The sequence below is a fragment of the Scyliorhinus torazame genome, chromosome 13 (genome assembly GCF_047496885.1).
Source record: "Scyliorhinus torazame isolate Kashiwa2021f chromosome 13, sScyTor2.1, whole genome shotgun sequence".
In the NCBI taxonomy this organism is placed as follows: Eukaryota; Metazoa; Chordata; class Chondrichthyes; order Carcharhiniformes; family Scyliorhinidae; genus Scyliorhinus; species Scyliorhinus torazame.
The window spans coordinates 48,990,627-49,017,430 of NC_092719.1; the positions used below are offsets into that span (position 1 = coordinate 48,990,627).

General features: G+C 45.3%; 1 protein-coding gene across 3 annotated transcripts in view; it reads right to left on the reverse strand.

Annotated features, from left to right (window-relative positions):
* Positions 1 to 26,804, reverse strand: part of LOC140388005 (chemokine-like protein TAFA-5) — a 1,047,435-nt gene that overhangs the window by 22,855 nt on the left and 997,776 nt on the right. The gene's annotated exons all lie outside the window — the stretch shown is intronic.

Here is a 26,804-nt window from a genome sequence, read left to right on the forward strand (position 1 = left end):
ATTTCTGACTTCGCCATCAAACACCACATTTTAGAGGTCTGAAAGAAAATGAGTATGATATTAATGGGAAACTTCTTTTTGCACATCTGTGATAACTGTTTAATGAGCAGCTGGAAGATTTTGTACAACTACCTCTTCTCCTGTGTATTGTTTTCCCATAACTGTATCTGTAATCTTTATCTCTTGTCCTGTTCTCAGTGAGTAATGCATTTGTGCACATTAAAATTGTATATTAAAAGGACAAGCATCATGAGTTGGGGAAACGAACCACATGCAAATTGTTATCTTCTTTAAGGTGTCTGCTTGTCAGGAGTAAAATGCTTCTAATTCAAACGAACTGCACCAGCCCCTAATTTAAGATAGCAAACTTGTACTGCCGCCAATGGTACGGGTCAAAACAATACATTAGCAGGAAGGAAAATGTTTACATTCATACGGCACCTTTCACATCCATGGGACATCCCAAAACAGCGTAAGTACAAGAGGCAAGGAACTATGATCCAAGGAACTTTCATTGTTACCCGCTGAGCCCTGATATTGCACCAGTTGATGTAGGGCAGAGCAAGCCAATTCTTCTAAGAAGCAGGTTGACACCATTGAGCTTAAGTCAGTATCTGTAGTGGACCCAAAAGTTATAACTATTGCCTTTACCAACCAGGCTGGTTCAGTTATGATGCTGAGCATTTCAATTAATGATTCCACGTTTCGTGTCTGGGTATTTCAACCAGAACAACAGGAAAATAGATCTTCACCTGCAACTTTTGTAATGTCAGCAAGTTAGCTTCTGATCACTGTGCCAACTCCAGAGGCTGTTGTAGGAATTATACAGAGCATTATAAGCGTGATCTACCCCAGTCAGCAGACTCAGGGCTAGAAGATATGAACATCTCTGCTTCAAAAGACAATGAAATGAATTCTCCACCTTCCCAACCAGTGTTCCTTGGTGCGCAGGTCCCGCCGCCGGCCAAAGGAGTTTCCCATTGTGGCCACCCTACACTGTCGGGAAACCCGCGGGTGGGGGTGCGCTGCTGGTGGAACAGAGAATCCTGCTGACGGGGAATTCACCCGAATGTTCATTGCACTGGTGTCCGAGAGCTCACCGAAGGTACCACAGAACTGCTATCCTGCTATCTGAAGAGAGAACATTCTCTACAAGGAACAAACATTTATGTATAAAGCCAAAAACACAGGGAGAATTTATCAGTCATTCTGAGATGCTGAATATTTATTTACTTTGATTTTTTTTAAAAAATTCCAATCCAACTAATCTGCATGCCTTTGGGTTGTGGGGGTGAGAGCCACGCAGACAAAGGGGGAATGTGCAAACGCCGCATGGACAGTGACCCGGGGCTTGGATCGAACCCGGGTCCTTGGTGCCATGAGGCAGCAGTGCTGACCACTGAGCCACTGTGCTGCCCCAGTGCTGAATATATACAGAAGAAAACATGTATTTGCTAAATTCCTAAGTTAAATGTGCTTGGCAGGTATGTTTACAGGTCTGCTTGGATGAAGCATGAAATATCTGAGCGAGTGATAAAAAAAGAAATAATTTGATAGTGAGCATTATATTGAAAACATAAAATGCGGATGGACAGATTAGGGAACCACCACTTTGCCAATCCTATCCAATGCCTAACCTTGTTTACTCAAGAAGAATCCTGCTTGTTGGCCACGTGCCTTTCGCTGAGAGCGGGATTCTATCCCACCGCTGCTTAGAAATGGGATTTCGCAATGAAACCACGGCACCGCGAAACCTGCTAGCGGGGGTGCGCTGCCAGAGTGAAAAGTGAATCCCGACAACCAGAGAAAGCTGGCCATTATTTTTCACTCAAAATAAATGCATTTTAATCTTCAGGGGTTGCAGAAACAACAAAAGAGAGTTAGGGAATATCTTGAAAAGTAAAAATATATATTTTTTAAACAAAGTGAAAGTCAAAATGAAGTTAAGCGCCAAACTATTTTCGTTATATAAGTTGATGCGTCGTCAAAGAAGCAGGATCACATTTTTCGATAAATGGCAAAATCATTAGCCAAGGATGCTTAGAATAGCGACTGAAGTTGACAGAGTCATGGGGCTGAGTGTAGATGCAGAGCTGCGATAGCTTGATCACCGATACGGGCTATTCATTGCAACTTTACTAATGCTGTCTGAGCTGACTTGGTAACTCACCAGATCCATTACCTATCCCGTCACACTATTTGGTAAAAAAAATCAAGTAATCAAAGATAAATCATAACCCACCAAAATTCAATGCAATTTGGTGCAAATGTTGCCTGCCACTCATTGTCATGATATGCAGATGTGCAGATAATGATATACAGATAGGCACATACAGGCAGCTAATGAACACAGAGAACAGGACATGACCAATGAGCAGGCTGGACAGTCAGAGGTGGTAGCTCACTATAAAAGGCACGAGGCACTCACACTCCGCCTCTTTCCACTGATGAACATCTACAGAGTGAGTCAGGGTGTACGTACAGTATTACACCTCCAGCACGTGGCTAAGAGCTAGTCTGGTTCAGTCAGACAGAGTAACCACACTTAGGGTAGCAGAGAGTCGAACTCATGGAGAACTGTGCTAACTGTGCTACTGGTTCAATAAATCAGATTGAACTAACTTCAAGGTCTGGAGTATCTTTTGGTTAAAGCTGCATCCAGTTGCACCCTGTGTTATCCCAGTGTACATAACACGACACTCATAACCTTCAACCCCTCGTAGATCCAAAGTCTGTCTGTCACAGCATTGAATATATTCAATGACCCAGCTTCCACTTTTCTTGGGGTTGAAAATTTCTTAGATTAACAATCTTCTAAGAGAAGAAATTCCTCCTCTGTAAATGGAAGATCCCTTATTCTGAAACTGCGACCCCTCGTTCTAGATTCCCTCACGAGGGGGAAACATCCTATATGGATTAGGTAGATGTGGAGCGGATGCTTCCTCTTGTGGGGCATTCTAGAACAAGAAGTCACAGTCTTAGGATAAGAGGTAGCAAATTTAAAACAGAGTTGTGTGGAAACTACCTTTCTCAAATTTGTGGAATTTGCTACCCCACAGTGAGGTGGAGGCTGGGACAGTGAGTAAATTTAAGGAAGACTGACACAGATTTTTAATTGGTAATGGGTCGAAGGGTTATGGAGAAGGGGCAGGATGGTGAAGTTAAGGCCAGGATGAGATCAGCCATGATTGTATTGACCGGTGGGGTGGTTTCGAGAGGCTACTCCTGCTCCGAAGAAATAACTACTCTGGCTGATTTCATCATTCAGCTCTTGGTCTGTAGCATTATTGTTAACAGCACCCCAAGAAAAAATATGGTGCTTATGATCAGTAAGGGGATTTCTTGATTAATATGGAAATCAGGGGTTACAGGGAGAAGGCAGGTGAATGGAAATGAGGAACATATCATCCATGATCGAATGGTGGAGCAGACTCAATGGGCCGAATGGCCAAATTCTGCTCTGATCTCTTTTGAACTTATCCTCTCACGATTACATTTTTAAGTCCCCTTGGAATCTTAAATGCTTCAAAAGATCACTGGCGGGATTCTCCAGCCACGCCCACTCTGCGACTGGAAATTCCCGCCTGAGGTCAATGGACCTTTACATGGTCTGCGTCCCGCCCGTGGTGATCTTGTGGCAGGCACGGCTGAAGAATCCAGCCCCACCTCTCATTCTTCTAAACCACATTGAGCATAGGCTCTGTTAGGATTCTCCTGTCTTTACCCCTCAGCAAAGTTATCCAGTCAAACTTATTGTCAGCTCAATTTTTCAACTAAAAGATTTTAAATCAGCTTAAGAGCTTGAGTGAGCTATGTTAGCTATTGAATTGGTGTTGAGATAAAGTTTAATTCCGACCTTGGGTAACTGTCTGCGTGGAGTTTGCACATTCTCCCTGTGTCTGCGTGGATTTTCTCTGAGTGCTCCATCTTCCTCCCACAATCCAAAGATATGCAGGTTCGGTGGATTGGCCATGCTAAATTTCCCCCTAGTGTTCCAAAGGTCAGGTGGGATTACAGGGATAGAGTGGGGGTGTGGGCTTAGGAAAGGTGCTTCTTTGGAGGGTCAGTGCAGACTTGATGGGCCGAATGGCCTCCCTCTGTCCTGTAGAGATTCTATGGACTTGTCTACCCAAGTCTCAAATTAAAGAAAATATATATGTTGCCTTTTGAATATAATGACTACCGTCTACTTTGCTGTTGGACCCTTTTGTTTGAGTATTTCTTGAGGAATGAAAAATACCAAAAAACATGTTTATTTGAACTGCCGGCCAGGATTTTCTGGTCCCCCCATGGTGGATTTTACAACAGCAGAGGCGGCTCACCATTAGCAGCTAGTGGAATGCACACCCTCTTCCCCAGGGTGACTGCAGACCCAAGCCGGCCCTCCTGAACCTTGCCTGTGAGGTGGTGGTAAGCCAGTAAGTGTTGCCAACCTCACCAGGCAGAGAGAGCAGATAGATGATCTGGAGGGGTGGGGGTTGCTAGTGAGGCTTCTGTCCTGAGAGGGGCAGAGAACCAGGGAGGGTTCCAAAGGCTGCGGGGCAGGTGTCCTCTGGTTGGGGTGAGCTCTGCTGATCACCTGGTTCCTCTGAAGTGGGGCTGTGCTTCTGAGGAGTGCCAACACCTGGTGGGCCACTGATTGAGCTTGGCCATGCCCAACCCCTTGATGATACAGCTGGGGTATAAGGGTGTCCAGAAGGGCAGCCTGGGTGGACTCCCAGATGACCAGAGGCCTTCTGACCAGTCGAGGACACAGGCAGCAATCAGCAGTGTGAACAGCCAGGAAATTGTAAGTAGCACAAAACGGGTGCATATAAAAGACAGACGACAGCAATGGCAGTCTGAGCCAATCCACCCTGATCCCTAGGGGGACAGCCCAAGTCCATGGACTTGGCGCCAAGTCGTTCCCTGCTACTGCCGTGGCTCAGGAAGCCACCACCCAGCAAGCCCGACAATCTTCAAGGGTAATTCAGTTAGTTTAGTCTCCCGCTCCCTGTTTCAAGGGGGGCACAGTAGCGTAGTGGTTATCATAATTGCTTCACAGCTCCAGGGTCCCAAGTTCAATTCACAGCTTGGGTCACTGTTTGTGCGGAGTTTGCACTTTCTCCCCATGTCTAGATTGGTTTCCTCCCACAGTCCAAAGATGTGCAGATTAGGTGGACTGATCATGCTCAATTGCCCTTAGTTCCTTAAAGATTGGGTGGGGTTACTGGGTTACGGGGATAGGGTGGAGGATTGGGCTTAAGTAGGGTGCTCATGATTCTACGATTCTGTCAGCAAGCATTTGCGCACACAAAACTTTCATCCAAGAGGAGTGGAACATCATGGAAGAATGGAGCATACTGTGTCCAATCCGTTAAGTAGATTTAAATGCATGCGAATGACGGTGTCGCATGGGCTCATTGGGCACAAAGCACGACTTTCGCGTGACGCCCGGTTTTCTGCCCGATTGCGATTCACGTTTCCGGAGTCGCGATTCAGAGGATCCAGCCCATTGTCTCTCTTCTTTTTGAGAAAGATTATTATTTGTGCTATAAGCGGAATTAAATTGTTAACCCTTTCATTGACTTGGTCAAATGGGCTAAATTCATTTCACCTTTCTTCACAAGACAATCCCTTCATCCCAGGAGTCAACCTAGTGGCCATTCTTTGAACTGGCATCAATGCATATATATCTCTCCTTCAATAAGGTGAACAAATTGCATGTCGGTGTGACCTCACCAACACCTTGCACGGTTGTGTCAAGACATCCCTGGTTTTATTCTCTCTTCCGCTTGCAATAAAGGCCAACACCCCATTTGCCTTCCTAACTCCTTGCCACACAGGTATGCTATCTTTTGTGTTGCATGAACGAGGGCACGCAAACCTCGATTATGTAGCATTCTGCATTCTCTCCACATTTAAATAATCTGCTTTTCTATTCTCCCGACCAAACTGGGCAACCCCATTATCCTCCGTTTGCCAAATATTTGATGGCTCCCTTAACCTGTCTATATCTCTTTCCAGACTCTCTCTGCCCGCCCCACGATTAGCTTTCCTGCCTATCTCAGTAGTGTCAGCAAATTTGCCCAGAGCAATCTGTTCCTTCATCCAGGTCATTAATATTGATTGTAAATGGTTGATAGTTAATATTCCAGCAATTTCACTCTCGTAACTTGTTTGGCCCATATTTGTCAATTGTCTGGTGACAAGTAAAATGGTTAAGAGGGAAATGCACTGCTGCAGTGGTGACTGCAGCTGAACTCTAGACAGTGTGAGCCAAAGGGACACGATGTTTGAAAGCCTGCACTGCGGATTCCAAGCATTCTTGTACACAGAAAATTATCCCTGAAAGATATTACTTATCTGAAACTGCAACACCTAAGTCAGTCAGTCAAAGGCTCAGGGCTACAGATGTCATAGTTGATCGGATGAGTATCTGTTTTTGTTTAACGATTTCCAGCACACAGTTGTTTGCTTCTTCTATCACTATTTGACAGTTCCTCGCAAGCCTTACTGTGAGATTTTGTGTCACAACCAGCAGGGTCGGGAATTACCATTACCATCCGACACATTTAAACAGGATCAAAATGAATGATGAACAGCAGAAGCAGTGGTCAGCATGGTGGTGTGTCGGAAGGATCACAGATACTATTGCTAGATTGACACCTGTCTTATCCTGATGGATACATTGAACAACTTCTCTTTTAACTCCACTCATTTCGTCCAAATGCAAGTTAAAAAAGAACAATATGGGAACTTTTATGAGTCCTGGATATGTAATCTGGAATATGGGGGGATACACATATTGGACTAAATGTTCCGCCTCGCGCTGCCGGTAGCGGAGTTATCGATGAGGCGGAAAATCCAGTGGTAGTGAAAAGAATGGGAATGGCGCTGGGCGCCAACCCTTTTCCGATGCCCCAGCCCCCCCGCTGCCATTGGGATTGAGGTTTGTACCCTGCACCAGTGGGCCAGGTACTTACTGGGCCAGGTACCGTATTCTCTGGACCCGCATGATTCTCTGATCCTCTTGGCCAGGAATCACATGGGTGAAAATCATGCTGTCCCTGATAAATGTGTACCTGGTGCGGTGAACCTCGCGGTGGGCCAAGGGGTAACTCTCCAAGGGAATTTCCCCCAATGTCCATCAGAAGGCTACCTCCCCCCCCCCCCCCCATAATGCATGACCTGCCCACCCTACCTTCACCAGAACCCCCCCCCCCCCCCCCCCCCACCAGACTAGGGAACTTATAAATAAGGAGATTCCACCCAGGGACTCCCTAACTGAAGGAATCAACTCCCCCGAGACCTCCAACTAGAGTGACCCCTCTCCCCACATGGACCCCATAACTAGAGTGACCCCCCACAGACCCCGCAGAAAAAGGAACGCTGCTGGAAGCTAGAGAGCAGTCCAGACAAGGGCAGTGACAGAAATTACTGTTGTAACACTTACTTGGAGGAACCACATGTCCATTCCTGGAAAGAGAGCAGCTGTGACCTGTGTTCAAACCCCTCAGATTCTGTAGCTGCAAGCATTCATTAATTTCTAGTAGTGGGCTGTGATTGACAGCTTCCACAAAACAGCTGCAGCCTTGATTCATTCATCTCCTTTCATGGGTGAGTGACTCTAAGTTCTGAAACCCCAATGTTTACAAACATCAACTACATCAAAGGGAGGTAAGTGCATCCCAATCACTAAGTGCCTTCTAATCACACAAGCTGCTCATGGATATGAATCCATATCGGCAATGTTGGCCCATTTCTGGGCACAATGTTTCCGATGCACAATCTAAATGGATGATGATTTTTGAGGTGAAGTCATCTATATCGCATGTTACCATCAAAACATTATGTCAATTCTTTTCAACTCATGATTACCCTCTTTTTAACAGACAAGGAACCATATTAACAAGTGCTGAATTTCACAACTTCGCCAGTTTCAATGGTATTAAACACATCAGAACTGTGTCTTACTGGCCAGCATCAAATGGCCTAGCCGAGAGAGCAATGCAAACTTTCAAGTCTGGCCTGAAGAAACAGTTAGGAGGAACCTTTGAAACCAAAGTTTTGCGCTTCCATCTTAGCTACCTTACCACTTCACATCCAACAACGGGAGTTCCATCAGCAAAACTACTAATGAAATGTCATCTCAGAACGAAACTGAGCCTCATGTTTCCAAATTTGCCAGGGAGGGTGGAAACTAGCCAAGCTAATCAGAAAACAAGCCATGATTTGCATAGTAGAGCACAGAGATTTATGTTAAGTGAAGCCGTATTTGTGAAAAACTTTGAACCAAGTTGGATGCCAGGAATTATTGTCTCTGAGACTGGACCTCTTTCATACCAAGTAGACATGGAGGGTTGGATCATTCTTTAAACACATGGACCACTTGAGGAGTAGAGTGACACACCAGCAGTCAGTATTGCCATCAAGAAATGTTTTTGAGGTCATAAGCACCAAAGTACCTGATCGAACTGTTAGAGACTAGCTGATGTCTCCATTGAAGCAAATAGTAATGAACTGCCTGTACCAGAAAAGGTACCCGTTATTACAGTTACTGTTAACGCCGATGCTGCTGAAGCATCTCAAACTACAGAATTACGTCGCTCTACTAGAAACAGAAAATCCCCTCAAAGGCTCAATTTATAATTATTGAATTTATGTATATAAATGTGAAATCAGAATTCAGGACTAAGCATAAATGTAATTTTCACATATTTTGACAGTTTCACCTGTATGAAGTAATTTGGGAACTAAGGATTGTAAAAAGGAATTAAAGGGGGATGGAGGTGACGATTGTCACTTTAAGACCAGCCTTACTGAGTAAGGGTCATGTGATCTGAACAGCCAATCAACCCGCAGCTTGGGGAATGTCTCTGAGGGGAGGAGTTTTCCTAGTTAGAAAGAGTGTACGATGGACTGGCTGAACGCATGCAGCTAACGAAGCAACCGTGTAAATAAAGTGTCTTTATTCAACTTAAGTCTCAGTGAGTACATCCTCACACTCTGACAAAGAATACTCCAAGCCCAATGTTTATTGCTGGACACGTGTTCACTAAACCAACTTTTACAACTGAGCTTTTAAGCTGGCACCCAGGAATGAAATGGGTAGAAGAGAGTGTGAAATACAATATTGCCTTCTGGCTGCGATGGACCCTATAGAATTGGAGACACTTCTTTACCATTGTTGCTTACTCAATATCAGTAGGATTTTTCCATGAGCTTCAGGACTCTGACATCAGGACCAAATGGAGGTCTCCAACCTGCACTTGCAGAGAACCACATGCGACTATCCCATTTAAGATGGTGGATGCACTCTTAAAGCAGCCAGCTCAATCACAGTGATGGCAGTTCTAGAAACTTGGGAGAGGTGCGTGCTGTTCAGCCACCAAAATATGAAGGTTAGAATGGAAACACCCTCAGAGGCATGAATATGATTACATCTTACAGAGGGAGGTGGGCAACATGCCCCATAGAAAGGACGGGAAACCCCACTTGAGGGGTCTGTCGGGCTGCAGGCCTGTTCTAGGCCCCAATGTTATAGGATGGAGTCCTCTGTGCAGATAGGATCCACTGAGTGATGCGGGGAGGCTACCACCATTAAAATGGTGGCCTTAGCATGCGATCAAGTGGGAGGGTACACAACTGTGGTCAAGCCCAAAAGATTGCCCTGATTGGATCCTTAATGCTTTAAATTGACTGCAGTCTATCCACATTCCAGCCCACTCCACCCCCCCACCCCCAGCCACAAATAAATAACTTGCATTTATATTGGGGATTTGAGCTAATATGCATACAGCAAGGAACCACAAACAGAAATAATGATCAGATAATCTGCTGCAGTGGTGTTGGTTAAGAGAGAAGTGTTGGCTAGAAAGTTAAGAGAACCCCAATGCTCCATTTTGAAAAATACCATGGATAATCTACAGATCCCTGAGAGGGCAGGAAGACAGCAAACACCGCTAACAATGTAACACTCGTTACTGCTGATGATGCGTTCAAATCTTAAGAATTGGTCTCGACCCCATCATCTTCTGACCTTGGCAATGGTGCTACCACTGAACCAAGGCTGACATTTGACGACACCAGTCACAATTTAAACTTCTTAATAGGACTCATATTAGCTTTCAGTGAGGGCAGCACGGTGGTGCAGTGGGTTAGCCCTGCAGCCTCACGGCGCCGAGGTCCCAGGTTCGATTCCGGCTCTGGGTCACTGCCCGTGTGGAGTTTGCACATTCTCCCTGTTTTTCACCCCCACAACCCAAAAGATGTGCAGCGTAGGTGGATTGGTCACGCTAAATTGCCCCTTAATTGAAAAATAAATGAATTGGGTATGCGAAATTTATATTTAAAAAAAAATATTAGCTTTCAGTTATTTGAAATTTTAGTTACTACTTTTGTTATGAATTGTGTATTTACGACATTGTGCAGCAAAGCTTTAATAAGTTATAATAGGACTTTATGAGAGTTCACAAGATAGCTGAGGATTACATCGATCCTATTGTATTCTGCAAAATATTATTTTTCAAGTCACTGGTTTCGGATTAAATTTGAAATGAAAAAGTTGCGTTGGCTTTAAATGGGCAGTTATACTCTGATGTTTTCACACCGTTCTCATTTACATTTGGTGTTAAATAAAGCATTTTAAACTACGTAATTATGAAATAAAAACTGATAGAAATCTTCACCCTCATAAGCTGCAGAATCTCGTCTTGTAAAAAGCAAATTAAAATTTATAAATCACGGTAAACCACAGAGCAGATGCTCTTAGTAGAATTACAGGGTCCTGAGGGCACAGAAAGAACCAACCACCTCAGTGAGTCCAAGTCACATTTATCAAAAGATTAGGCAGATATTTGGTAAGTAGACATCTCACCTTTGCTCTTGTATACTACCAATGCAATGGGATCATGCAATAGGTGGATGACAAGGTGCAATTGCACCTTTCCCTCATCGCCAGAGAACAGAAATGCAGATGTATCAATTTGCTGATTCAACATAGTAAAATGACACAAAACTCTTTGCACAATTTGCAATCAGACAAAAATTGGCCATCGAGCCGGAAGGGGAGACTATGAGGCTGGGATTTTCCAGCCCTTCCTGCTGGCGAGATCTTCCAGTCCCGCCAAAGTCAATGGAGCTTTGAGTGGGGTCACCGCATCCGCTGAGGCAAAACCTGCCATGGCATGGTCAGCAAATCCCATCTTAAACACTCAAAGAATTAGGTTTTCACAGTGTCTTAAAGGAGGAGTGAGAGTCATGAAGGTACACAGATCTGGGGAGGGAATTCCAGAGCTTAAGACCTAAGCAGCTAAAGGCATGACCACCAATAATGGTGCAAACAAAGTGGGGGAAATGGACAATCGGCCAGAGTTGGAGGAATGTAGAATGTGAGAGGGTTATAGGACTTCCACAGTGTCTGGCCAGTCAATGTGGAAAGCACTGTTCCCCTTTTTTTTCTCCAGCTCAACTTTAAAATTTCTCACTGTCAGAATTGTTACATTTCGACCACTGAAACATCACTCTCCAGGGCTGCTACTTTGGAAAAGTCTTTAGACAACTGAAAAGAGCACACATTTCTGTTGAGGAGCATTGATATCTCTGAAACCAGAGGAGTTGGTCCAATGAAGCACTGGATCCAGTTTAACACTCACTAGTTTCACACCAATGAAGAAGGGTGTAGGGACAAGCAGGCTGTCGGCAAGCTATGCAAATATTTTTGAAAATGACAACTGGCACCGTAGGCCTCTACAGTGAAAAGATTCTGTGATGTTATCTGCGACATTGTCAATCTTTGGTTCCGAATAAATTTGCTTCCTACCGTTTGATACGCAATGCTATTTTATAGTTATATCTGCTCTGCTGAACCTGGCTCTACACATCTTGTCAATTGGCAACCCTGCTGCAACTAAAAATTCAACGTCATCTATTCAAAATGATTATACTGCATTTTCGTAGCAATGGTCTAAATGTATGATGAATAGATTAATAGAATCTACAGTGCAGTAGGAGGCCATTCGGCCCATCAAGTCTGCACCAGCCCTTGGAAAGAGCACCCTACTTAAGCGCACGCCTCGACCCTATCACTGAAACCCAGTAACCCCATCTGAACGTTTGGACACAAAGGGGCAATTTAGCATGGCCAATCCACCTAACCTGCACATCTTTGGACTGTGGGCGGAAACCGGAGCACCCGGCAGGAACCCACGCAGACATGGGGAGAATGTGCAGACTCCACACAGTCACCCGAGGCTGGAACTGAACCCAGGTCCCTGGAGCTGTGAGGCAGCAGTGCTAACCACTGTGCCACCGTGTATGCATTTGTTCTAACTTACAATACTTGTCAAAATTATTTCCCCGCGCAGTAGCTAAAGATGAATACTTTAAAGGGAATTTAAACAAACCACAAAAATGTGATTTGGGCACAACATCTTCTGCATGACTTCAGCTATTCCTTGTCTGCAAGTGTTTTATTGACAGAATATGACCACCATAATAAAATAAACTTCTGTTCTTATTTTGAGTCTGGATAGACTGGATATGGCTCCTCAGTGTCTTTCATAGATTCAGTCAGCATTGTCAGAAATTAAATGAGTACTCATTGACACTTGTGGCATTTGTATTCTTTTCACCCAACCTTCACTTATGGTCCTGCTACTTAGTGAGGCCAATTGCGTACCTTGGCCATATTGTGAACTTGGTAACAATTAGTAAAGGAAATGCAACATCTTCACTGCAGCAGAGTTAAAGTGGAACTGGCTTCATGGTAAACAGCTGTATGAAATGCCTTCCTTTCCCTCCAATACAGAACAACCTTGTGCAAATGTATCACTTTGTCATTAAAATGGAACATGGTTATGGCAAAAAAAAAGTGTGGTCCTATGGGCAGATTCCCTCAAAAAGATAAGCAGATTGTCCATGATAACAATGCCTTTTCAAAAATCAAACTGGCTGGCTCATAAGAACACGATATACTCACAATATAATTGAGGAGTTTTAATAGCATTCGTTACAAATCTCAGGTCTGCCCTAGTTATTTCTCAGATATGGCTGTCTTCTCCCATAATTGGATCCTATATCTGTTATAATAAGGTGTCCACCTTAACTACCGAATATCAAATTCTATAGTAATGTGACCTGGAATTAGGACAATAAAGCACTACATTAAATCATCCTCTCGATGCCTATTGCTTTACTCTTCTGAGGGTAGGCTGATTGACACTTATGGAGACAGATTAATTGTTTAATTATACAATTGTGAAACGAGCAAATAAAAATATTTGTGGTATCCTTGCAAAAGAAAACAATTACTTACAACCCTGGTTATGGGCTAAATTCAAATTTCTACTAATCAGTGAATTCTAAAGTTGACCAGCTCTCTCTCTCTTACAATGATCTTCGGTATGATTCTCGGAACGATTTCTCAGTGTTGTAGCTGGCGGGAACTGCCACGAGCTTCCCGGTGCTCGGCCCAGCGAGGCCGGCAACGCTATTCAATGCTAATTGGACCACTTAACAAGGCCTTACGGGCTTCTCACCGCAAATGAAGGCTCGCCAGCTGATTCGCTGGCACTGCACTCACCAGCCTACCGCTAATAAGGTCAAGCAGCACATGCTCAGCTAACACCAGCCAGCTCGCAGCAAATTTGCAAAGCAGAACACCCCCAAGATTTGAGGATGCAGATCTGGGGAGGCTGCAAGACGCTGTGGAAGCCAGGAGGGATTCCTGTTCCCCCGAGGGTCCAGGATGGTCAGCCATAGGGCAGTCAGTGCTGACTGGGATGAGGTGGCGGCAGCTGTGAGCGCCGGGTGTGTGACCAGGAAGACTGGCCTCTTGTGCAGGAAAAAGGTTAATGACCTACACCGGGCAGCACAGGTGAGTACACCCCCCCCTCCATCCACCCCAAGACCTTTCCACCCATGGGAGCATTCATCTCCCAACTCTCCATGTGACCCCCCAACTCTCCCTCTACCCTACTTCCCCTACAATCCCCCCAACGCTTCCGTCACACCTTCCTCCTCCACCAATGTGAAGCATGCATGTGGCTAACGATGCCTCCCCTCTGTGTCTCCTCCGGAAAAGCTCTCCCACAATCGGCGGGAGAGGGCCCAGTCTGGCGGTGGTGTGCCAAACATCAGAATTCTCACCACCTTCGAGGAGCATGTCCTGGAGGTGACTGGTGTGGCCGAGGACAGTGTGGGGGGTCACCAATGTGGAGGCTGGCGAACACCTCAGAGGTGCGGAACCACTGGCCTCTACCCGGAGGACCTGTCAAACATGAGTTGTTATTGCCATACTGACTGACCCATCCCTCCCACTGACCACATGTCAATTCCCCCGCAGGTCCTCCAGCCGACGGCGCCGGCCCATCCCGGGCAGCCCCCTCTCCTACCTCCCATGAGACCACCTCAGAGGAGAGCTCTGAGGATGCCACGGTAATACTCGCGTCACAGCTGTCATCCCCACCCGCCACCAGCGCAGATACACGCACCTCGGTGGGATATGTTAGTGGTCAGGCTTCTGGGGCACAATCTGGTGAGCACCACACTACTGCTGGTGTACATCAGGTGGAGGTAGGAACCCCCAGGGAAGACAGCAGTCGGAGGTCGGCTGGATCCTGGACCCCGCTGGATCCCAGCCTGTGCTGATCCTGTGGAAGAGGTCAACCTGGAGCTGATGGAGATGTTAGGGTGCAGCTGGGACATTCAGAGCGAGGTTTCAGCATCACTCCAGCAGATCCATAGCCGCTTGGAGGAATCCCAGAGGCTACGGGCGCTGGAGTTGTCGCTGGCAATGTGTGGCACCGAGGTCAACACTGCTAGGGTGGCGACCGCAGTGGAGAGCCTGGTGCCCTACGTCGACACCATTAGCAAAGGTGTCCAAGGCTTCACGCAGTCAGTGACGGCCATGGCTGAGGGTCTAGGCAGAATGTCTGACACGCTGGGAGATGTGACCAAGTACCAGGCTGACCCCACCCGCTCTTCAGTGGGAATGGCCAAGGCTTTGCGGAACTTGTTCCAGTCGCAGGAGGGCATTGACAAGTCGCTGCAGAGCATGGCCCAATCACTGAGGGGCATCGCCGAGGGTGTTGATATGATGGTGCAGGGCTTGAGGAACTGTCAGGACTGGCAGAGCCAGATGATGCAGGGGCAGCGGGGATTCGAATCAGTGTTCAGACATCAAGGTGTGATTGGGATGCTAGGCAATGACTCCCACATGCTACATGGCCCGCCCACCCACGGGAATCCATTATTAGCCTATTAGCAATAGCCTTCAGCCGCATGGCCAGCAGCCTCGGCAGGCAGTGGGGGTTATGGTTGGTCTGTGGGGCAGACGGGCAGGGACAGGAGTTACCCCCGCAACGAGTACACATGACCCAGGGGTTGGCATGCTGGTGCTGCGTGCGGTTCCCCCCCCCCCCCCACCCTACCCTGGTGGCCCATCCCTGACCAGAGGAGGGATCCCCACCCAAGCAGAGGGACCCTATCCCCAGCTGACGACCCCCATGCCTCGCAGAGCACTGGGGTGGCAAGCCCAGTGCCCCCAGACACTTGGCCTGTGGACAAAGAAGGCTAATCACCTCCTCCTGTCGCCACAGAAACCCTTCCGCCAGGTTCACGTTTTTCAAAAGGAGTACTAATCAGCACCAGCGTGACCACTTGATGGGGAGGCCACTGAATGATGGGAGACTGTTGGATAAGGGATGACTCTCGTTAATTGTATCGAAATAGGACTTAAGAGATGATAATTGGTTTCTCACCACGCTACGGCGAGATCCCAATTTTGCCGACGGGAGCGGGCTGGTTGCATCGCAAAGGTTTAATTCCTGCCACGGTTCTCATTTTTGGCCTCTCCCTCTATTCACCGGCCTCATTTTGCTTGTGCTAAAGCGCAACGAGGTCAGAGAATCACGCCCCTTAACTCTCACAGTCGATCTTCCCAGCTGATGTATTGAACATGCACCATAGCGTTTGTCCCCTCCCTCAATAAGAACTCAAAGGCTTTCCTTTTGACTCCCCCTAATCCAAGGTCAGCTCCTTGGGCCCCCAAACAAACTGTCTGCTGAATTCCTGGATGTGGGCCCCAGCCTGATAACCTCCTGTTTGCCTTCATCACATACCGGAAGTATCTGAAATGTGTTAACGATATTGGGCGCGATTCTCCGATCTGGAGACTAAGTGCCGACGCCGGAGTGAAAACAGGCTTTGGCACCGCGTAAAAGCAGCAGCGCGTAAATGACAGGGCCGGCGCCACATAAATGACGTCAACCGCGCATGCGCTGGATAACCGGCGCCAACCCGCGCATGCGCGTTTGACGTCCTCCTCGCGGCCGCCCCGCAAGATGATGGCGGGTCGATCTTGCGGGGCAGCGGAGGAAAGGAGGTCCTCCTTCAGAGAGCCCGGCACGCCGATCGGTCGGCACCGATCGCGGGCCAGGCCCCTTTTGAGCACCCCCCCAGTGCAGGAACCCCCCTCGCACCCCCACAGACCCCCCACCACAGTGTTCCCGCGGTGTTCACGCCGGCAGCGACCAGGTATGGATGGCACCGGCGTGAAGCCATCGTTTTGGGCAGGCCGCCCGGCCCATCCGGGCCAGAGAATATCAGGACAGCGGAGAATCGCCATTTTGGGGGTCCCGGGCGATTCTCTGGCCTGCGACGCGCAGACCTCGACGGGGCCGTTCTCGCCACTGGGGTGAATAGTGGGAGGGCGTCGGACCGGAGTCGCAGGTAAAAATGGCTGCCCAGGCGATTCTCTGAAACGGCGCGGGAGCAGAGAATCGTGCCCAAGATGTCCCAGATCATTAAGCTGAATTGTTTCCATGGGTGGCTCACTGATTTGGGGCTCTCTCTTCAACATAATCACCCTTTTGTCTCCCTCACACAAGACAGTCATCCTTGGTCAAAGTGGCAGACTGGACCCTGGAGAATTGCACTTCAAAAATCCTCAACCCAAGTCCATGCCAAAATCCGAGCAGCCCAATATCAAGCAACTAACAACCCCTAATTGCAACAACATCCAATGCAATGAAAGTAAAGAATCAGAAATCTTTATAGCCTTCTGAATCCAGGATTGTGTTACTGTAATGTAAAGTGCTCTGCGAGTCTGGGTGACCAGGTGTGGTTCTTCATGGTCTTACCGCCTTTTTTTATGGCTTAGATTTGTATCTTGTAAGTTTGTACCACTGTTCAATTATTCTGCCAACAGTATTGTTATCTGCAGTCTTCACACTTGCGTTATTAGCTGACAAGGTGAGAAGCATTGCAGAAGATAATCAGGATACTCACTAAATTGTACCTATTATTAGTTTGATACATTAAGCACATTTTAACAATTAGTTACAGGTCATTTGCTGTCAACAATTATTTTATTCAAAAAATTGTTTTTGTAATTTGTAAATAAACTTGCTGACAAAATAACTATGGATAAATTAAGCACGAACTGTCATTAAAAGATAATGGGTTTTATACAAATTGCTTGGCAGAATAATAAGAGCACTGAACCAGTTTTTCTGACCTTCAGTCCTATAAGGAATAGCCTTTCTTTGCACAGATTGAGGAAAAGGGGAGTAAATGTATTTATTCATAGCAAGAGGAGCAATGATGCTAATACCGATCCCTGAGAGGAACCCCAATGCAAATCTTTTCCCGTCAGAAAACACAAACATTCACCATGACTCAATGCCTCCTAACACAGAGCCAATTTAGTAGCCAAGTTATCATCAATGTTCTGTCAAAACTATGCAACCATGCAGCAACCTTGAAATTCCAGTGGGGACTGAAGTAACCCTGAGTGCGTGACCGGCCTGAGCACAAGACAGCCTTGAAGGCATGAGAGCCTTGAGTGCATGACAGCCTTGAGGGCTTGACTGCCCTGAGTGCATAACAGCCTTGAAGGCATGACCGTCCTGAGTACATAACAGCCTTGAAGGCATGACCGTCCTGAGTACATGATAGCCTTGAGGGCACGATTTCACCAAGGAACTTTAGAACTTGTTTGAAGTTCTGCACTATAGAGACTCATACAATCCATATCAGAGCTCACTTATCTCTCAAACTGAGTAAGTATTCATGGAAACATTGTCTATCAGCACTTTCTGTTGAAAGTGGAACACTGGAACATGAATAAACAATGAAGTCGAAGCTGCGTTTCCACGGTATTTGACACTGCCATTTTAAACACTTTATCCAGTCTTTTTAAGTTGCCTAAATCCATGGGATGCATCTTCTGTAGTTGCCATATTAAAGCGGAATACAATCCCTGGAAATATTTTCCTTATGATGTTAAAGTGATAGAGGTTTGATGTGGTGCAACATAAAATAGTCGATTTATTTGAAACTGAACCACAACACAGCTTTCTCATATTCTCCCTGATGTTTATCATGACATTTGACAATAAATTTTCATGACATTTTCACCACCAACCCAATGAAATTACTGTAGAACCTACTAAATCACCTGTCATCTTGTATTGAGTTCCCATAAACAAAAGGTGTTACCATGTTTGAAGCACACCCAATAACATTTTGCATCCTTTGAGACCCAGATTTTCTGACAACTAACAGTTCGAACTTCTATTGAATCATAGAATGCCTACAGTGTAGAAGGAGACCATTTGGCCCATCACAACTGCACCAACCCTCCAAAAGAGCACTCTACCCAGACCCACTCCCCCACCCCATCCCCGTAACCCTTTAAGCCCACCTAATCTTTGGACACCAAGGGGCAATTTAGCATGGCCAATAAATCTAACCTGCATATCTTTGGACTGTGAAAGGAAACCGGAGCACCCGGAGGAAACCCATGCAGACATGGAGAGAATGTGCAAACTCCACACAGTCACCCACCGTCAGTATCAAACCCGGATCCCTGACGCTGACAATACCCTTTATCACATCACTGATGGCTGAAAGTACACATTTAGCCAATTTTCTACACTTTCAGGTTGATGCCAGTCTTGTAGATGTACTGGAGCAGCTTCATTATAGGTGTAGCTAATTGGCTGAAAATACTTCAGTCTTATCTTTTGCACTCATATGCTGGACTCTGCCATCATTGAGGACCGAGTTGTTTATGGACCTCTTCTACCCCATATTTATTTAACTGTCCACTGTCATTCATGACTGGATGTGGCAGGATTACAGGGCTTTTATCTGATCCTTTTGTTGTTGGATAGCTTGCTCTGTCTAAAGCATGCTGTTTCTGCTGTAGAGCGTGCAAGTCTCTGTGTCTTTGGCGCCTCCTTTCCAGCTGTGCCTAGTGCTTCTTCTGACATGCATTTCCAAACTCCTCATTGAGCTCGGGAGGATCATCTGGCATTATGGTAATGGTAGAGTGACGGATATTCCATGTTATGAGATTACAGATTCTGGTGAAGTACAATTCTGCTGCTGCTAATGCCCACAGTTCCTTATGGATGCCCAGTTGTGAGCTGCTATATCTATGTCATTTAACATTGTCATGATGTGGAGATGCCGGCGTTGGACTGAGGTGGGTACAGTAAGAAGTCTTGCAACACCAGGTTAAATCCAACAGGTCTGTTTCGAGTGACGAGTTTCGGAGCACAGCTCTGTCCTTAGGTGAATTAACATTGTGGTAGTGCCATCCACCATGGTGGAACTTGTCTTCAGCATGAAGACAAGATGTAATCTCCACAAGAACTGCCTGCCGGTCATTCCTGCCAATACTGTAGTGGACAGATTGATTGAAGAGGACTAGGTCAAAGCTGATCATGCCTGTAGCAAAACTTGACAGTGGTGTGAGAATTTGTGGTGACTATCAAATAGGTTTGAATTCTGGTTTGGATATTCATGAATATCCCTTGCCCAGGACGAAGGGGTTGTTCATCCATGTCAATGGCATTTTAAGTGCTGGAAATACTTAACAGGTCTTGCGACATCTTTGGAGAGATAAACAGAATTAACATTTGCGGTCAATGACCTGAGCATTTTCAGTTTCACTCTCAGATTTCCACCATCCGTAGTACTTTCTCCTGCATTAATTTTAAATTTGATCTTTCCGATGATTACTGTCTTGTTAATAAAACTAGAATTTGACAACAATATATAGACAATAAGGGGTTTATCATTCCAAAAAGGTGGATTCTGGCATTTCATCTGCTCAAGCCAGCTGTATATCTGTAAACTATGGTGATCCATGTTAGACAGTGTGTAATGCAAGAACTCAAAGTGGTAATGATTCAAAGACTGTCAGTGCACTTTTCAATAACTGAAATAATACAATAGTGATCACACCATTATTAGGGCCTTGTGATCAAAATTTACTATTGATTTTATCAGTTGAAGCTTCAAGACTTGTGACATTTTCATAAAACTGCAGGAACAGTAGAAATATTCCAGCTGTAGCTCAATGATTTTGTTTCAATCTAAAAGGTACACCCAGAATGTCACATACGAATATACAAATTAGGGGGAGTAATTTGGTCCCTGGAGCCTGCTCCGCTATGGATGACCTGATTGTGCCTGCAACTCCACATTCTGCCTGCCCTCAATTTCCTTTGACTTCCATGTTAGTCAATTTTTAATCTGTCTTAAAAAATATCCAATAACATTTGACTCCACCACTTTCTCAGAGGAAATCATTTCTCGTCAACTTTGCCTTAAATGGGAGACCCCTTATTTGTAAACTGTGTCCCCTTGTTCTAGTCTCTCCCAACAGGGGAGACATCTTTTCAGCATCTACCCTGTCAAGCCCCCTCAAGACCTTTCACTTCTCAATTTTCTGAACTACAGTGGATACAGGCCCCAGCCTGTCCAATCTTTCCTCCAGAGATAACTCCCACCTAGCCGCCCCCTCCCACCACCATCCCCAAATCCCAGGTGTCAGCCAAGTGAACCTTCTTTGAACTGCTTCTAACACATTGACATCCTTTCTTAAATAAGGAGCCCAAACTGTAACACAGTACTTCAGATGTGGTTTCATCAATGCCCTGTGCAGGGGGCAGCATGGTGGCACAGTGGTTAGCACTGCCTCCTCACGGCACCGAGGTCCCAGGTTCGATCCAGGCCCCGGGTCACTGTCCATGTGGAGTTTGCACATTCTCCCCATGTTTGCGTGAGTCTCACCCCCACAACCCAAAAAAGGCCATACTAACCTGCCCCTTAATTGGGGGAAAAAAAGAATTGGGTACTCAATGCCATGTGCAACTGTAAGAAAACATCCTTACTCTTATATTCCATTCTCCTTGCAACAGCATTCCATTCACAATACTTCTTTTGCTTCTGGAACTATCTCTGGACCTCAGTACAGTGAAGTTTAACAATTGACTATTCCTTATGTGCTACCCAAAGAGCATTACCAGGTTGCTCAGCCACAGGGAACATCACAGTCAAGTCTGATCTTGACTTCACACATTGATACCTGCAGTTTCCAGCAGGGATCATCTCACTTTGAACTTGCTCCCCAGGCATAACATTGCTGATTGAGGAACAGACTGTTGATTTGATATTCCGTGAAATCATTGGCAGTAATGCCAATTTTGTCTCCTGGCAGAAAGTTGAAAATCTATCCCATGTTGAGAAGGTGGAACTGAGTTATCAATAAAGGACAAGAAGGTTGTGATTTTCATTGTAAATGTTCTCCCCTCTCTTTCAGCATTAATGTCTTGGGTATGGTTCCACAGTATTTGGTCACTCTCCAGTATCTTGCCCAAGTGGCCATCTTCATGTTTTGAGTAGACATTGAGGGCAAGGTGTTAACTGCAAGGGTAGACGGTCATGGTGGTGCTGGGGGCATAGGGTGGCACGGTAGCACAGTGGTTAACACTGTTGATTCACAGCGCCACGGGCCCGGGTTCGATTCTCAGCTTGGGTCCCTGTCTCTGCGGTGTCTGCACGTTCTCCCCGTGTCTGCATGGGCTTTCTCCGGGTGCTCCAGTTTCCTCCCACAAGTCCAGAAAGACATGCTTGTTAGGTGAATTGGACATTCTGAAATCTCCCCCAGTTTACCTGAACAGGCGTCGTAGTGTGGCGATTAAGGGATTTTCACAGTAACTTCATTGCAGTGTTAATGTAAGCCTACTTGTGACAAGAATAAATATTATCATTATTATCTGAAGCCCAGAAAAGTGGTGCCGTATCGGGAAACTGGCATGATCTCTCCCACCTTTATGTTTGACTCGCGCTGATTTGCCGGTGAGCAGGGAACTCCAGTGGGGCTGTCGAATGAGTAATTTCAATACGTAAATCCGCAATTATTTCAGGATTTAACCCAGGTCTCCTTTTCATTCTGTGGTCGCTGAAGCCTCAGGAATCAATGGATAATTGAATCATTCTGACCCATGCCAGGGCACCTTTCAGAAGAAATTCTTCCTTTGATAGATTTGTGGCATCACCTTATCCATCTTTTCTGATTGGTCAGGAAACCCAGAAGGCGGGATGTGAATGCTGTAACTGATTTAAGGAATGACTGCAAAGCCCAATGCAGTCCTCAACAGGTTCCCAACCCCTACTGGCCTCCTCGTTACATGCAAATCTGTTTGGACAAAATTTCTCCCTACGGGTTAGTCAACCAAGTTGTGACATAGTTAAGTGTAATTGCGACTTCAACCGATATAGGAATTGTCAGGGGCAGATCACTGGATGTTAACCTGCTCCCAAATGCTGGTAAGCAGTTTACATCATGAAGCACAGGAAAGAATGGGAATCAAACTTTGTACATTCCTGGTTTGTCGGGCTCAGCTATCAACTGGCTTATTCAGCTGAGACAGTAAGTGTGCAATGAAACCCAGACTTTGCAACCAACCTTAAATAGTGTGAGCTACTTGATTGTTTTTGATGTTCTGAGAAATGCCAAACCTTTAAAATATGTAATTAAAATGTGTAGTGATATATAATAAAAGCATGAAATTTAAAAGTAAGTTGCAACAAACTGTGGAACAAGATTTAACAAATTGCTAAACACTGTTTGTAATCCACGGGCATCTGAAATGATTATTAAAATTACCCTTCTTTTGATTATATTTATTTGCTTTAAATTAATTTAGCAACTAAAGAGACTCTGTTGCCTTGTAATTTCACATTATTTTTGGTTTGGATATATAAAATTACCTTCTGCTTTCACTTAGGCAGGTGTAAAGGATGCCATCATAACTTTCTGTGAAAGCCTGCGGACTCAGAGGACCATTCAGTTGAAACCCAATTTATTGTGATGCCAGAAGGAATCTGCTACATAGCTTTATTCTCACTTGTTTAAGCACGCAAGAACTGGCGCTTGTCCCGAGCAGACAATTTCATTACACAGAGCATGTGTTTTCAGCAGCAAATGCTGACAGAGCATATAGCCTGTAGCAGCAAATGTCTCATTCTGTCCTCAATGTGTGTATATGTAGAAAATAGAAAGGATGATTTTGACTTGGCTAATTAAGCATAGTACCTGTGGCTGATCCCACAGTAGATTCTAAGACAATTTCTGAAAATTATTTGTACAACAAAAATGAAATCAAATGGTAATTGCCGGAAGGTCACACTCCCTTTGCACATTGGTAAACAGACACATTTTCAGCAACGTCAGGTCAACAGACAACATCACAGTTTTACCGGAATAAAATGAAGTCAAAGGAAAGATTTGCTGGATAGTTAAAATATCCACGGCATGCATGACAAGCACTGAACTGCAAAAACTGAACTGAAGCTTCTAGGAAAGCATCACAAAAAAGCAATTAGGTTTCCCATGGCACATGTCACAATGGTTTGTTGATGTGGAAGTGTGGTCAGTTAGTACAGCCAGGAGGAACAAAGCGTTGCTAATTTACTGCCGGCATCGGGGAAAACTGAACCTTGATTCAACACTGAAAGATCAATTGGGTTTTTGGTTTATATGGACGCCGAGATATTAAAATAGTTGCTTTGAATGTTCTCAACTGGAACCACAATACATTTCTTCAGCACATCCCTCGTTCGGTCATCTCCATCCAATCTCACTTGACGTGTCTCAGGACTTTCCCTTTCTGGAAAGACTGAAACGATAATGCTCTATATTCTGTGACGTAATCATTTTCTACTGGAATTAACATTCTATCGATGAACTTATTTCACTGAAGGACAAAACCAACAGAAAAGATCCTGTTACTCTTCCCATTTTCTATATGCAGACATCCAAAGTCAAAAGAGATGCTGTGGAAAAATCTAATTCTGGAATTTTACAAATCGAAATACATTGTTGGTATTCAGCAGTTCGAGGAGGCAAAGGGGCAGCTATGTTCCATGTGGAGAACTTCACATTTGACCAGTCTTCGACTTTAGCCTTGAGCCACCTGATGGCAGAAAACCTTTGATTTTGGCAGTCCAAATATTCCTGTGACATTATAACAATGGTCCCTTTGGACATGGGTAAGCTGCCAGTTTGTGTGTTTCTGAAATAGCTCAGGCCAAAAAGCACAATATGTTTGCTATTGATAGGAAATTCAATTCTTTATGGGGATCGCAGAGTCCAATGATTTTCTCTTTGCAATCCCTGAGAAGCCACATGTACCAGTATTTTCATCTGTAATGGATTGAGGTGTTGGTCTCTTTAAGACGGTACAGGGGAGGGTCATCTTGCTCTGGGGACCAAAGTGGATTGAGAGCAGGTGATCAGCCGGAGGGTGGAGTCATTTTCCAAACAGAATGCATCGGGCAGCCATAAAGGCTGGAGCAACACCAGCCATGTGCTGCTCCAGGGCAGCGAGGTCAGTGGCCTCTGTACCATTGTTTCTTGTTATCAATAAACTCTGTTTGACGAGCCTCCACCTCGTCAGTGCCAGGCCATCACATTGGCACCGAGGATAAAATTGATTCCGGGGACACAACCAAACTGTGAATATTTGGTTAAATTGAAGTCGGAACGAATGAATGACTCACCCGAATGTCTGTACGTCCAACAGGCAATGCTAGATCCTGAGGGGTAGGCGCAGAGCAAACGTGAAGTGGCTAGGACAGTCAGAAGTTTGGAAAATGTAGGGAAAAAAGCAAACAAAGAGAAAATGACTCTCAGAAGCAAGAACTGTGATCCAGAGTTTAAGAAAAAGGGAACTGAAGTAAAAAGAGAAAAAAAAACAAAGAAAAAGTGCACAGGGTGAAGTGTCAAAAGTAAAAATGCCACAAGGAAATGCAGAACATGTCCCAAAGGCGCAGGAAAGTGAAGAGGCTGTGGCTCCAACTACCAATTTGAGCAGAACCTGCCGGGACAGGGGTTTGGATAGCGATCGGTGCACTGGTGGGCTGCAGGCGACGAGTGTGCGAGGTTGTTGGCAGAGAAGACCACCATCTGTCCAGAAAAAATGGAAAGAAAGTTTCAAATACAGCCCTGTGAATTTTGAGAGTGCTGGATCTATTGGTGAAACGGACAAAAAATAAAATGGCACATTGGGAGAAAACTGACTTTTTTTGAGGTCGCTGAGAAGAGAAGTGAAACAGTTTAGAAGGGTGTACATAAGGAGGAGCTGCAGGTTCCCGCCGAAACTCCTGAAGCGCGGAAAAGCACAGATAAGAGAGTGAGAAACAGCAGCTGTAAGCAAAGAAAAGGTTTTGACAGTCTTAAAGCGATAATGCATTTGAGGTTGCACAACATTAATGCAACAACCACCAGAAAGAACACAGAACAATGGATAGGAAAGCCAGGGAAGACCGCAAATAGAGGGCAACTTTAAAAAGTGACCCATAAGCAATGGATGACCTCAGAGAGCATTGTGAAGACCTCAAGGAGGAGACAACGCTGGAGCTCATAGGATGTAATAAGTCCTCAAAGGAAAGGCAAGGATGCACTCAGAATAGGCACTAATAGAAACTAGAAACTCTGTAGAGGTGGAGTAATGGTTGACCCCAACACCAGAGGTGGGAGGGAGGGGGCGGGGGGGGGGGGGGGGGGGGGGAGGGGGGGGGGAGGGGAAGGCAAGTGATTGACCCCGACCCCAAAAGAGGGGAAACCATGGAGAGAATCCAGGAAGTGGGCAACAGACGACCTTAAAGGATTAAATGAAGAGCTGAAGACAACGAGACTCAGTTGAACTCCGTCTCTATGTATCATAATGAGAAGTTCTTTGAAAGTTTTAGCAATGACCTACAAGGAAACAATAACGCTGTAAAAAGTCAGAAAGTAAGACAAGCCACAGCAGGATGAGAGCTAAGAATGAAGCGAAAAGAGTTGGATAGATTCAACCGAAAACTGCAGCAAGTAGAAAAGGAGTTGAATGTTTGTGACCCTAATCTACTTGAGAAGCAGCCCAGCTGTATCAAAGTCAAGAAGTCAAAAACAGGTGCTATGCAGAAGGTAGAAGTAGCTAGGAAATCTATCAAGGCCAGTAGGAAACAGTACAACATTCACCAGCCAGCGGAAGGAAAAGTAGCGTTAGAGCCAGAAGATAAAAAAAGGGGATTGAGAGAAAAAGCACAAGCAGAACTCAACAACAGTGGCTATAGGGTGGAATTTGAGTAGAGCCAAGGAGATCCCATTGGAATGAAGGCTATCAGCTTTGTGATGAAAAGAGAACTTCCAGTCTCAGAGTGAGACGCATCAAAGATATGATCCATGGTGCTCATGTAGGACATCCTGCATCACCTACTACATGAGTCATTCAAAGTTCATGAAAAATAAGATTGATCAGTTAAAACAGAATTCTTCCACGAAGCAAGCTGAATGCCTTGTCTTATAAACTAAGTTTGAAACATTGGACAATCTAAATTCTGATTGTAAACAACCCATTGAAGTTCTCAAAGAATCATTCAGTGCTAAAGGACAAAGAGGTGCAATGCTTCAAACATAGGATACCGAGATTGCCTCACTGGAGAGAAATATTAGGGATTTAGAAGACAAAATTCCAATG